Source organism: Equus quagga, chromosome 14, assembly GCF_021613505.1.
Source record: "Equus quagga isolate Etosha38 chromosome 14, UCLA_HA_Equagga_1.0, whole genome shotgun sequence".
Lineage (NCBI taxonomy): Eukaryota > Metazoa > Chordata > Mammalia > Perissodactyla > Equidae > Equus > Equus quagga.
Window position 1 is genome coordinate 70,971,329 of NC_060280.1, and position 13,901 is coordinate 70,985,229.

The 13,901-nt window shown below is 37.5% G+C and overlaps 1 non-coding gene and 1 pseudogene across 1 annotated transcript; both read left to right on the top strand.

Moving 5' to 3' along the window:
- The first annotated feature begins 492 nt into the window (after positions 1-492).
- Positions 493-703, top strand: LOC124225922 (small nucleolar RNA U3). The gene has a single exon (XR_006885138.1). It is a non-coding gene; the product is annotated as a small nucleolar RNA U3 (small nucleolar RNA).
- A 9,442-nt stretch (positions 704-10,145) lies between these two features.
- Positions 10,146-13,680, top strand: LOC124225584 (olfactory receptor 4D5-like; annotated as a pseudogene).
- The last annotated feature ends 221 nt before the right edge of the window (positions 13,681-13,901 follow it).

Consider the following 13,901-nt stretch of genomic DNA (forward strand, 5'->3'; position numbering starts at 1 on the left):
ATGGACCAACTCATTTTTCCTTAACATTTCTGGCTCAACAAACAAAATGCTGCAGACATTAAAAGAATAATGAAAGTGTGTTATGTGCAACTTTATGTCAATAAATGTGACAATTTAGATGACATGGGAAAATTCCTTGAACTGATACAGAATTTTAAAGTCTTGATTTATTGTTCATGGTAGAGTCAACTGTGGTGTAGTATTCCAGTGCCCCTTGAGATTAGAAGATGTTCAAGTGCTTAAGAAACCTACTTCCCAGCTGAAATTTCAGCGTGATAGACTGTCAGGAAACAACATGTTAACTTCTACTGTTTAAAGAATTGCTGGCAATTTTATAGGTGAAAGTAGTCTTTTGAACATTGACCTTTGACAGACTCATCATGCTCTGTATATTATGTAATGTGTTTTAAAGGCAAGTAACCTGAGAAAAATGTCTCAGTCAGTATAACACAGGTGGTTTCTATAACTTAGCAAAGGTGTGGCAATGTGGTAAAGACCATATTTTCAAGGATAAGTTTTATAATTCATTACTAGCCATGTATTCCACTACTTAGCATGAGGGAGAGACAACATTCTCTCCTAAGAGTGAAGCTGGCCTTTGGGTTACTTTACTGGAACTGATGTTAACCATTGGTAGTCATTCTGCCTGCTCTCCCTACTCTGATCCAGAGAATGTAGCAGGGAAGATTGCAGTCTGAGTGAGGACCTTCAGACTATGGTTTCTTAAGAGAAAGTGCTTTTGGTAGATTCTCTGCCCCTTCTTCTACTCCTTAAATACGCCTATGTTAGTTGAGTTTGTAATTATATTCCTTTCTTCATTCTCTTGTTTCTAACAATTAGTTTTCTTTGACCATCATTGATACAGTCTAGGAGACTTTGGTGGTCAGATGCACTTACACAATCAAACATACATCTGGTTTTACTTGCCAGTTTGGAACTTTGAGGATACTGAGAAGTCTAAATTTTCTGATGAGGTACCACCTTTTACAAGGACAAGCCTAGGTTTCTGATGAGTCATTTGTGCTACATTTGAAAATATACTGGACTCCTCTATTTGGTGAAAATTTTTGAGCAACACTCAGGTGCACTTCTGGGTCATCAAGGCCTACACAGCTGATGCTCTTCAGTTGGAGTCACTTTCTTGTATGCTGTTTTCCTCTTTCTTGGCTTACTTACTCCACTTACTGGAACATATCCATCAGTAGGTTCTTAAAAACTTTTCTGAGACCTTGAGTTCAGTCGTGCACCACATAAGGACACTTAGGTCAATGATGGACTGCATATACAATGGTAGGCCCATAAGATTAGTACATATAGCCTAAGTGTATAGTAGGTTATACCATCTAGGTTTGTGTAAGTACACTTTATGATGGTCACACAATGATGAAATTGCCCAATGATGCATTTCTTAGAACGTAGTCCCCTCATTGAGCAATGCACATCTGTATCTGAAATGTACTTTTCCCACCCTTCCTTTTGAATAATATTCTGACCAATTTTAGAATTTCAGGATAAAAGTCATTTTCTATTGGAATATTGAAGATATTTCTCCATTGACCTAGCATCCAGTGTTGCTGTTAAGAAGTTCAAAGCTTTCTGATTCTTATTACTGTTTTTTGGTATTTTTTAGCCTCTGGAAATCTTAAGAATCTTTACTTCAACCCAAGTATTTCAAACTTTTATGAAGATATGACTTAGTGGGTCTTTCTCCATTTGTTATACTAAATATTTAGAGGACCCTTTTAATCTGAAGATTTTTAGTTCAGTTTTTCATTTTACCCTGTAAAAATAATTTCTTTATCCCAATTTTCTCTCTTCTCAACTATTTTCTGGAACTCCCATTAATCAGGTATTGGGCTTCCTAAATTGATTCTGTGATTTTTGTATGTTTTCTCTCATATCTTTCCTTTCATTATTTTCCACAAGTTTCTGGGATATTTTCTTTACTTTATTTTTCAAACTTCCAAGTAAAATTTTTAATTTTGGCTATCAATTTTAGTGTTTGGGTCCTTTGTTGTTAGCTGATTGGTGTTTTGTTTAACATTCTATTCTTGATTTTTAGTTATTTCTTATTGTCTCTCTCTGAGGATATTATACACTTTTTGAAGTTTCCTTTGCTCCCGGCATGATCTTTGTTTCCTTCTAATTTTCTTTTTCAGTTTGTTTGTTTTGCTCTCTTTTATTGGAGGTTTTCCCAAGTGGTGATCCTTGGCTCTCTGCTCACATTTTTAAATGAGACAATGAAAAGCTGATTGGAAGCTCTGTGATCATGGATGGAGTTCTCTCCTGATGAGCTTCACTTCTGAATTATAGGATGATGATCCAGCCTTTCGTGACCCCCCAAGATATCAGTAAATAGAAATCTTCTTTCCCTTGAGTCTTCAGTTTCTTCTGTGAAAATTCAAGGGGGAAACACACTTTAAGTAATTTAAGGCCTCTCTTGATCACTTAAGGCTACAAAGATCTCAGATCTGTCATGTGTACCTTCCATACTTCTGGACAGTCATGGTAAAACAAACCTGAACAAGCCCAGGTGCCTCACATGTAATTCCTGTGGACTGCTTTTAGTAGGCTACTACAGGACTATCTACTTTAGATTTGTTTTAAGTAATAATATCCTTAAACTCACAAGTTTAATATACTAGCTAATATTTCCAAATATACAAGAATATAAGTAGATACTCAAAAAAATAATTTGTATGTAGCATTTAAAAGATCCACTAGTGATTCTTGTGCCTTGCCTTTGGAAACACTGCCCCAGGGTAGAGTGACTAAAATAGCTCCAGATTTATGTCTGCTGGGCCAGATTCTAAGCCAAGTTGCTCTGATTCTCTATGTCTCATTTTTGTTATCCATAAAATTTGCATAAAAAGAGTGTCTATCTCATGAGTTATCATGAAGAATAAGTGAGTTAATATATGTAAAGCTCTTAGTAAGTGCCTGGCACAATATATAAGTTCAATACTTGGTAACCATCATTATTATTTATTAATAAGTCTAACCTTAAAAAACCTATATCACCTTTCCATTTATTTAGGTATCCTTTAATTTTTTCCAGCAATATTTTGTAGTTTTCATTGTAGTGGGTTTTCAAGTCTTTTGTTAAATTCATTCTTGAATATTGTTAAGTGAAAAAATTTAAATTTCATTTTCCAAATGTTTTCTCAACATTCAAATGCATTTTTTATATTGACCATGTATTCTATGGCCTTGCTAAATTTATTAGTTCTAATAGTGTTTTTTATTCCTTATAATTTTCTCCATGAACAGTTGTGTTGTTTGACTTTTTTCCTTCCAATCTTTATATCTTTTATTTCCTTTATATGGATAAGAATGGCTATCAATTCTTTGTCCTTGACCTCAGGGAAAGTATTTAATATTTCACTGTTAAGTGTAAGGTAGGCTATAGTAGATTGTGCACAGGTACCTCTCATTAGATTGAGAATATGCCTTTCTATTCTTAATTATTATGAGTGGATGCGGAATTTTGCCAAATGCTTTTCCATACCAATTGAAATGATCATACAATTTTCTCTTTTATTCTATTCATATGGTAATTTACATTGTCTGCATTTTTAATGTTAAACTATCCTTGCTTCTCTGAGATAAATCCTACTTTGTCACGATATTCTGTCACATAATTGTCACATACATCAAGGATACATACTGTCAACATGACCTCACAGTTGATGTTACTGTAATCACCTGGCTGAGCTACTGTTTTTCAGATTTCTTCACTTGAAACTTCCCCACTTTCCATACTTTGGTAGAAACCCCGTATGTGCAGTTTATACTGAGTGGGAGTTTGCTTCACTTCCTTAAGGATAGAGTATTTACCTAAATTATTTGGTATTCTTCTTCAAGAGAGATGTATCTATTTTCCTCCATTATTTATTTTTCAGTCATTTATTTATATCATGTATGTTTATTTTGTGCTTTGGGTTATAATCCAACTCTACTTTATTGTGTTGCACAAATTGTTTCAGTTTGGCCATTGGGAACTTGTTCAGTTGGCTCCTGTGTCTTTTTGACATACCTCATCAATTTTTTTTGAGCACTTCCTTACTTTCTGTTACTACAAGATGCTCCAGGCTCATCTTTCATATTCCTACCCCAGTCCTGGAATCAGCTATTTCTCAAAGGAACTCTGGTTCCTTTTGTTGGAGAATGTATTTGAAACCAAGATCTGACTGCTAGGTGTGCTTTTTGCTACTGGAGTATCATTGCTTCTAGGCACTTTCAGCTGACAGAGCAAGAAAATATATGAGTGTATACTTACCCATGTGTATACACTTCTATAAATATTTCTTTATGTAACCATCTGTATCTTTATTGAGATAAATGTGAGGTCATACTAATGTCTCCAACTCAAGTCCATTACAGCATGAATCATTCTAGCCTTTTCCCCTTGTTTATCTGTAAACTTACCCTCCAACAGTGAGAAACCTGGTTCTCACCATCTGCCATTCACTTAGGTAATAGTTCACTTCTAGTATATACGTAATGTGGTACCAGTAGCATTATCCTATACCTCTGTGAAACTACTTTATCACCTAGAGTACAGTGCCTTCATATAGTTGTTTGCTTTTAGTCTTATAGACTGCACTAATTTCCGTAATTACTCAGGTCAGCACCTTTTCCTTTGCCCTCTGCAGTGAGGTTGTTTCCTACATTCGTAATACAATTAGGTTGTTTTGTTACATTCTGCATTTCATCTTGGAATCCCATGACCTCCTAAATAATTTTTTAAAATATTTGCATACATTAAGGTTCACGCTGTAATGCAAAAGTCCATGAGTTTCAGCAAATGCACAGTGTCCTGTATCCACCATTACGGTATCAAACAGTAGTTTTACAGCCCTAAAAAGCCCCCTGTGTTTAGTCTATTCAAGACTCTTTCTCAGTAAACACATAATAACCACTGAGTATTTTATGTAAACATCTGTATAATTTTGCCTTTTCCAGAATATCATATAGTTGGAATCATACACTACTTAGTTTTTTCAAACTCGCTTTTTTACACTTAGCAGTATGCACTTCAGATTCATTCGTGTCATTTTGTGACTTGATAGCTCAAGTCATTTTATCACTGAATAGTCTTCCATCATATGGATGTACTATAGTTTGTTTATCTCATCACCATATGAAGGAGATCTCCTTTGCTTCCATATTTTGGTGATCATGAATATAGCTGCTCTAGACACTCACATGAAAGTTTTTGTGTGGGCATATGTTTTCTAATCAGTTGGATAAACACCTGGGAGTGTGACTTGAATTGTATGTCAAGACAATGTTTAGCTTTGGAAGAAAATGCCAAACGGTCTTCCAAAGTGACTGTGTTATTTTGCATTCCCAGCAGCAGTGAATCATAGTTCCTGTTACTCTGCATCATAACCAGCAATTGATATTGTCAGCTTTTTGGTTTTTTAACTTTACTCATTCTAATTGGTGTGTAGTGATATCTTTGTAGTTTTACTTTGTAATTTCCTAATGACAAATGATGTATAACATCTTCTAATATGCTTATTTGCCACCTGTATACCTCCTTTGGTGAGATATCTGTTCAGATCTCTTATTCATTTAATTGGATTGTTCGCTTTCTTGTTGAGTTTTAAGAATTCTTTGTGTATTTTGGATACAAATCTTTTATTAGACATGTGTTTTGCAAGTATTTTAGCACAGCTGTAGTTTGCCTTTTGATTTTCTTCACAATGTCTTTTGCAGAGTAGAATTTGTTAATTTTAAGAAAGTGAAACATCCATTATTTTTCATGGATTATGCTTTTAGTGCTGCATTTAAAAACTCATCACCAAACCCAAAGTCCCATACATTTTCTTTTTCTAGAAATTTTATAGCTTGTATTTTACATTTAGGTCTATGTTTCATTTTGAGTTAATTTTTATGAAAGGTATAAAATCAGTGTGCAATTTCTTTTTGCATATGGACATCCAATTGTTCCAGCACCATTTGTTAAAAAGACAATTTTTTTCTCCATTGAATTTCCTTTGCTTCTTTGTCAAATATCAGTTGTCTATCTTTGTTTTTATCCCCCCTGGAATATTTATTATATTCCATTGCTTTATGTTTCTATTTTTCTCTAATATCATGCTGCCGTGATTATGGTAATTTTATAGTAAGTATTGAATGAGTCACCCAACTTTGTTTTTCTTGAGTATTGTGTTGGCTATTCTAGGTTTTTTGCCTTTCTGTGTTAATTTCAGCTAGACAGTGGGATAGTGCCTCAACCGCTCCCCCTTTCCTGTCTTAGCAAGGGCTGAAGGGTGCTGTGTGTTGTGGTAGCAGGTTAGGTGGACCGTGTAATAATGGCATCTGCCAGCGCCTCTGTCTCTGGAGAGTTTCAACCGTCCCCTGTCCCTCCAATAGATGATTTTAGATTAACAACTGAACCTTCTTCGCATATGGTGTAGGCACTTTTCAAACTGCTGCTTTTGCACTGGATCCCAGGGCAAATGAGACCGCGCATGAGCCCCTTAAAAGTAGAATCTGTTTCCTATAGCACTTTGGGTTACTTGGATGTCAGCCCTGTTGGTATTCTGAGCCAGACGTTTTGGGGGCTTTTCTTTCAGTGCAGATCCCAAGGGATAGGGTACCTGGTGTGAAGCACTAATACCTCGCTCCTCGGTGAGAAGCTCTAGGATGGTGAGATCCCTCTCTTTGTGGGTCCCTGTGCCAGGGGAGTAAGGTTTTTGGTGAGACCCTGTCACTGCCTTTCTTAACCATCTCAGTGTGGTCCTTTCATCCTTTGCTGTAGAGGAGCAGTTCATTTAGCATCTAGTTTTCAGATCTTTTCAGAGGGAAATGATCCTTATGTAGCTGTATTTTTGGTGTGTTCATGGAAGGAGGTTAAGTTCAGGATCTTCCGGTGCTGCTATCTTTGACCCTCTAATACTCTTATTATTATTATTATTGTTATTATTTTGAGGAGATTAGCCCTGAGCTAACATCTGTGCCCATCTTCCTCTATTTTATATGCGGGATGCCTGCCACAGCATGGCTTGATAAGTGGTGCATAGGTCTGTGCCTGGGATCCCAACCAGCAAACCCCTGGGCTTCGGAAGTGAAGTGGGAGAACTTAACTGCTATGCCACTGGTCAGGCCCCTCTAATATTCATTTTTTAATTGGGTTATTTGTCTTTTTATTGTTGAGTTGTACATGTTTGTTGTATATCTTAGATACAAGTCCCTCGTCACATAAATAATTTGTAAATATTTTCTTCCATTACATGGGTTGTCTTTTCACTTTTTTGATGGTAGGTTTTGAAACAGAAAAGTTTTTAATTTTTATGACATTCAATTTGCATGTTTTTTCTTTTGTTGCTTATGCTGTTGGTGCTATATCTAAGATGCCACTACCTAATGCAAGTTCATGAAAATTTATGCCTGAGTTTTCTTCTAAAATTTTACTCTTCTAGGTTTTACATTTAGGTCTTTGATCCATTTTGAGGTTTTTTTTTTTGTATGTGTATGTATTGTGTAAGGTAAGGTTCTTCATTGTCTTGCACGTGGATATCCAGTTGTGTTTTCCAAAAGAATATTCTTTCCCTTTGAATTGTCTTGCACTTTTGTTGAAAATCAATTGACCATTCCTGTGAGGGTTGATTTCTAAACTTTCAATTGCATTCTAATGATCTATAGGTCTATCTTTTGACAGTACCACTCAGTCTTGATTCCTGTAGCTTTGTAGTAAATTTTGAAATCAAAATGTGTAAGTCCTCCTACTTTGTCCTTCTATTTGATGATTGTTTTAGCTATTCTGAGTATCTTGAATTTCCACATGAATTTTAGAATCAACTCTCAATTTCTGCAAGGAAGCCTGGTGGAATTTTGATGGGGATTGTGTGAAACTGTAGATCAATTTGAGGAATTTATACTGCTTTTTAAAAGATTTTCTCAGTTACTCTAGGGTTTCCAACATACATTTTTAACAAATCTAAGTCCACCTTCAAATAACACTATGCCACTTCACCTGTAGGTACCCTATAACAGAGTATTCCCAATTCTTTTCTCCTCATATGGATTGAATTTTGTCCCCCCCCAATTCATACGTTGAAGTTCTAACTCCTAATGCCTCATAGTCTGATCATAATTTTAGAGTATTTACAAAAGTAATCAAGTTAAAATGAGGTCCTTGGGGTGAACTTTAATGCAGTATGACTGGTGTCCTTGTAGAAGGGAAAATTTGAAGACTGGCACACATGCAGAGAATGCCATGTGAAGATGAAGGCAGAGATCTAGGTGATGCTGCTACTTGCCAAGGATTGCCAAAGATTGTCAGCAAACCACCAGAAGCTAGGTGAGAGGCAAGGAACAGATTCTCCTTTACAGCGCTCTGAAGGAGCCAACCCTGCCAACACCTTGATCTTGAACGTTTACCCTCTAGAACAGTGAGAAAAACTTTTGTTTTTTAAGCCACGTTGTTTGTGGCACTTTGTCCACATTATGGTGGCTCCACATTATGACTGGATTCCCATCCCTTATGACGTTGCCATCATTCATTTTACTTATCCATAACTCATTCATTTACTTATCTATAACCCAATGTATTGCTATTTTTCTTAAACAGTTATTGATCAATTAGGAATAAGAAAAATTTTAAAAGTTATTTAATCTTCATTTATTCTTTCTCCCATACTCTTCCATATTTTAATCTTTCCAAATTTCTAATCTATATCATTTTCTTTATCCTCACAGAGCTTCTTCTAGTATTTCTTGCAGGGAAGGTCTGCTAGTAATGAATTCTTTCAGTTGCTATTTGTGAGAGAAAGTCTTTATTTCTCTTTAACTTTTAAAGAATAATTTTGCTGGGTTTAGAATTCTAGGTTGGTGATTTTTCTTTCTTTCAACACTTTAAATATATCATCCACTTTGTTCTTGCTTGCCTGGATTCTGATAAGACCTGCACGGTAATTCTCATCTTTGTTCCTCTAGAGTTGAGAAATATTTTCCTCTGGCTTCTTTCGAGATTTTTCTCTTTGGTTTTGGTTTTCTACTATTGGATATGATGTACCTAGGTACGGCTTTTTTGGGTGTTTATCCTGTTTTGTGTGCTTTGACCTTCCTGGATCTGTGGTTTCATGTCTATCATTATTTTTGGAAAATTCTAAGCCATTATTACTTTGGATATTTCTTTTAGTCTATTCTATTATTCCTTCTGATATTCCAATTGTGTATATGTTGGACCTTTTAAAATTATTCCAATGTTCTTGGATGCTCTATTCTATTTCTCTTTTCCAATTGTACTCTCCACATTTCAGTTTGGGAACATTCTATTGAAAGCTTACTTTCAAGCTCACTTATTCTTTCCTTGGCTGTGTCCACCCTACTGATGAGCCTATCAAAGACATTCTTTTTTTTTTTTTTTTTAAGATTGACACCTGAGCTAACAACTGTTCCAATCTTCTTTTTTTTGTTGTTGCTTTTTCTCCTCAAATCCCTCCACTACATAGTTGGATGTTTTAGTTGTGGGTCCTTCTAGTTGTGGCATGTGGGATGCTGCCTCAATATGGCCTGATGAGTGATGCCATGTCCACTGCCAGGATCCAAAGCGACGAAACTCTGGGCCGCTGAAGTGGAGCATGTGACCTTAACCACTTGCCCATGGGGTCAGCCCCAAACACAAAGTGGGCCATAGTTTGCTGACCCCAGGTTTTTGTTTTTTCCTGTGGAAGATTCAACCTGAGCTAACATCTGTTGCTAATCTTCCTCTATTTTGTATGTAGGTTGCTGCCACAGCATGGCCGCCAACAAGTGGTGAAGGTCTATGCTTGGAACCTGGGCACCGAAGTGGAGCATACTGAACTTAACCACTAGGCCACAAGGCTGGCCGCTCAAAGACATTCTTGATTTCTGTTTCAGTGTTTTGGATTTCTAGTGTTTCATTTAGACTCTTTTATAGAATTTCCATTTCTCTCCTTACATTACCAATCTGTTCTTGCAGGTTGTCTACTTTTTCCATTAGAGCCCTTAACATATTAATCATAGCTATTTTAAATTTCTTGCTTGATAGCTCCAATATCTGTGTGATATATGAGTCTGGTATCTGGTTCTGTTGCTTAGTTTTTCTCTTCAGACTGTGTTTTTGCTCACCTTTTAGCATGCCTTGTAATTTTTCGTTGAAACTAGACATGACATACCAGGTAATAGGAACTGAGGTAAAGAAACTATAGGGTAAGAATTTATTTTAACTGGTCAGTAGTAGCACTGTATTTGATATTTGCTGTAGCTGTGGGTGTCAGAGGCTTCAAATTATTCTATTGTTTCCCCCGTTGACTTTAGGCTTCCTTTAGTATTTGTTCTTAGAGAGTCTGTGTCTGGCTGCCGTTTAGCTATAATTCATTATTACCATACTGGAACCCCGTTGAGGTGGAGGTAAGATTCACGAGGAAGGGGAAGCATTCTACAACTTTGTGACTAAATCTCAGTCTTTTAGTGGGTCTGTGTCCCTATACTCACCCCTTTAAGTGATCCACCAGGGCTATAGGGGACTGGAGTGGGAGAAATGCCCTTTACCAAGGTGGGATATGACCCTAGTAATGTATTTTATCCTGGAGAATGGGTATCTTTTTTGGAGAATTGTATGGGCCAATTTCACAATTGTTACTCCTGCCCTCCCCCTGCTAGTGCCAGGAGAGTGTGTTTTTTGACTCTCCACTATGAGAAACTAGTAGGGTTCTTGGGGAGTAAACACACTAAAGTGTGGGGCCTCCCTAAGACTGAAGCCCTCAGGCGTGTCCCGCTCTCAGGTTTCAGCAATTCACTAAAATTGCCATTTAAGTTCTCCTCCCACTTTGTGATTCCAGAGGCTTCTGCTCCTGGTAAGCAGCTCTCCACTATGATCCTCTCTGCTTCACTTGTCTCTCCAGGTTTTGAGGTGGTGTTTCTCCCTGTGAACTCAGTTCCCTGATGGATCCAAGAAGTCAATGACTTTCAGTTTGTTCTTGTTTTAAGGATAGGTGTATCAAATTCGAAGCTCTTCCTTTGTTGAAGCTAAAACTGATATACAACTTTGTGTATTTGAAATATTTCATTAAAATTAAAACAAAATAAATACATAGATGTTAACAAAGAAAATCAAGGAAGCATGTGTCAAGCATGGCAAGTTCAAGAAACTTAAAGTGGTTTGGTGTGCAGATCATAGTGTATGTGTGAGAGGTCTGTGTATGAAATAATGAACCTGGAGAGGTGGGCAGGTGTCAGAAGGTGCAGGTCCTCTGCAGAGCATGACACATTGGAGTTGCATTAATTCATTTGTGTCTTATTCTGTTAAAATCCTTAGTGTTTAGCATAGTGCCTAGTAAATGGAAAGTGCTTCTTAAATGCTTATTGAATGAAGAAAGAACAAAGGAAAGAAAAAATAATTGAAAAGTCATACATAAAATTAAGTTAAATTTGGGATGATACTTTACATTTCTATTAGGGGAGATGAAGAGATTCATTCTAGGGATCTTATAAGTAGCCAGCTTTTTCAATGTCTTTTAAAATAAATACATGGAAATATCCCTTTTATTTTTAAGGTTTTCAAATGTTGAGGCAGCTTTGCATTTAGGTAGTGATTTTTTTTTTTTTTTGGTGAGGAAGATTGTCCCTGGGCTAACATCTTTTGCCAATCTTCCTCTATTTTGTATGTGAGATGCCACCATGGCATGGCTTGATGAACAGTATGTAGGTCCATGCCTGAGATCTGAACCTGCGAACCCTGGGCTGCTGAAGTGAAGCATGCAAACAACAACTACATCACTGGGTTGGGCCCTAGATAGTAATTTTTAAACTTCGATTAATATCTATGGCATCCTCTTGCTGCTTCTCATATGAATGAGAAGTTATTCTTTGGATAATGTCCCTGAAATTAAGACTGATGATCAAACTCTTCAGGGTGGTTTGATATTCTAGTTGCCCTTCCTTATATTTCCCTGGAGACTGTAGTTTCTCTGGGCTTCCCAGAGCCATGGACAGGAAATTTTTCTTCCATATATTTTCTCATCTAACTTTACAGAAACAGTAGTTCTTTACTACCCTTCTAAAGTGCAGGAACAACGTTTTCTATTTGCTTCCCTTGCCCATGACTTTAGCATCTTCCTAGGGCTGAAAATTTATATGCAAAGTAGATCTATCTCTCTGAAGTAGGTGAATATTTTTCCAGGGAGTGAGGGGAAACTTGCCCCTTTTGTTGTTTGGGGTTGTAAATGAGAAATCTGTCACTTCCTGGAAACTATGTCTAAATACCTGGCATGTGGGAATCTATCAGATTTTCTAAATAAAAGCCACATAAAGCTGGAAAATATTAAACACAGTAAATTTTGCGGACATTTTGGCTAATCTGTGTCATAGATGAGGGAAGTGAGGATTAGAGAATTTCAGAAGATTGTTCCTGTTTATGCAACTAGTTACTGGGAGAATTGAATTAGCAATATTTCCTCTACATACCACTTTTCAGTTTTTGCGAGTGATTATTTTTGATTTTCATAAACCGTAAATAGTGTCAGTGCTATCCTGAGTTTTATGCTCCTGGTGTTTGATTACATCAATATATGATGATCAAATGCTTGGTGTCCTATAGAACCACTTAAAACATTCTTCTTATAGTAAATGAAATAGGGGAGAATTCCCCAGAGACACAGAGGCAATTATTTCAGAGAAGCTTGTGGATCCTGTGATGAATATGTCCATTTTCCCTAGCAGGTTCTCTTGCCAGGCCATATCAAGCAGGTGAATCCAGCAAATTATTCCCAGGTGACAGGTTTTGTCCTCCTGGGGCTCTCTCAGGTATGGGAACTTCGGTTCCTCTTCTTCATTGTCTTCTCTGTTATGTATCTTATGACCACAACTGGAAATCTCCTTATTGTGGCCATAGTGACCTCTGATCCACGCCTGCACACAACCATGTACTTTCTCTTAGGAAATCTTTCCTTATTGGACTTTTGCTACTCTTCCATCACAGCACCTAGGATGTTGGTTGACTTGCTCGCAGGCAACCCCATCATTTCCTTTGGTGGCTGCCTGACTCAGCTCTTCTTCTTCCACTTCATTGGAGGCATCAAGGTCTTTCTGCTGACTGTCATGGCATATGATCGCTATGTCGCCATTTCCCAGCCCCTGCGCTACACGCTTATTATGAATCAGACAGTTTGTGGGCTTCTCATGGCAGCCTCCTGGGTGGGGAGCTTCATCCACTCCATTGTACAGGTTAGACTGATTATCCAGCCGCCATTCTGTGGGCCTGACAAGCTGGACAACTTTCACTGTGATGTGCCCCAGCTGATCAAATTGGCTTGCACAGATACTTCTGTCTTAGAGCTTCTGATGGTGTCTAACAATGGCCTGATTGTGTTTTCTGGCCCTGATGTGTTTTCTGGCGCTCCTAGGATCCTACATAGCACTGCTAGTCATGCTCCAAAGCCATTCTCAGGAGGGCAGCAGCAAGGCCTGTCCACTTGTGCCTCTCATATTGCTGTGGTGACCTTAATCTTTGTGCCTTGCATCTACATCTATGCAAGGCCATTTCAGACATTCCCCATGGATAAGCTGGTGTCTGTGCTGTACACAATGGTCACTCCTATGCTGAATCCTGCATTCTATACTCTGAGAAACAAAGAAGTGATCATGGCCATGAAGAAGCTGTGGAGGAGGCAAAAGGACCTTCTTGGTCCCCTGAAGCACTGACCCCCAGATTAGCAGAGGCAGGAACCTGAGAATCTGAGAGATGCTTCAGTATACCAGTCTTCCTGAGAAGACCCACAACATAGCTAAAACTATTTGTCTACATCTTCACTATTGTTCTTAGTTTCAGTCAAGTTCTTGTAATCTGAACTTTTAACCAAGCCAGAAAGTGGAATGAGTTCGAGCTTCTCCCAAGTGTCTTTTAGAGAAAAAGCCTCAAGTGC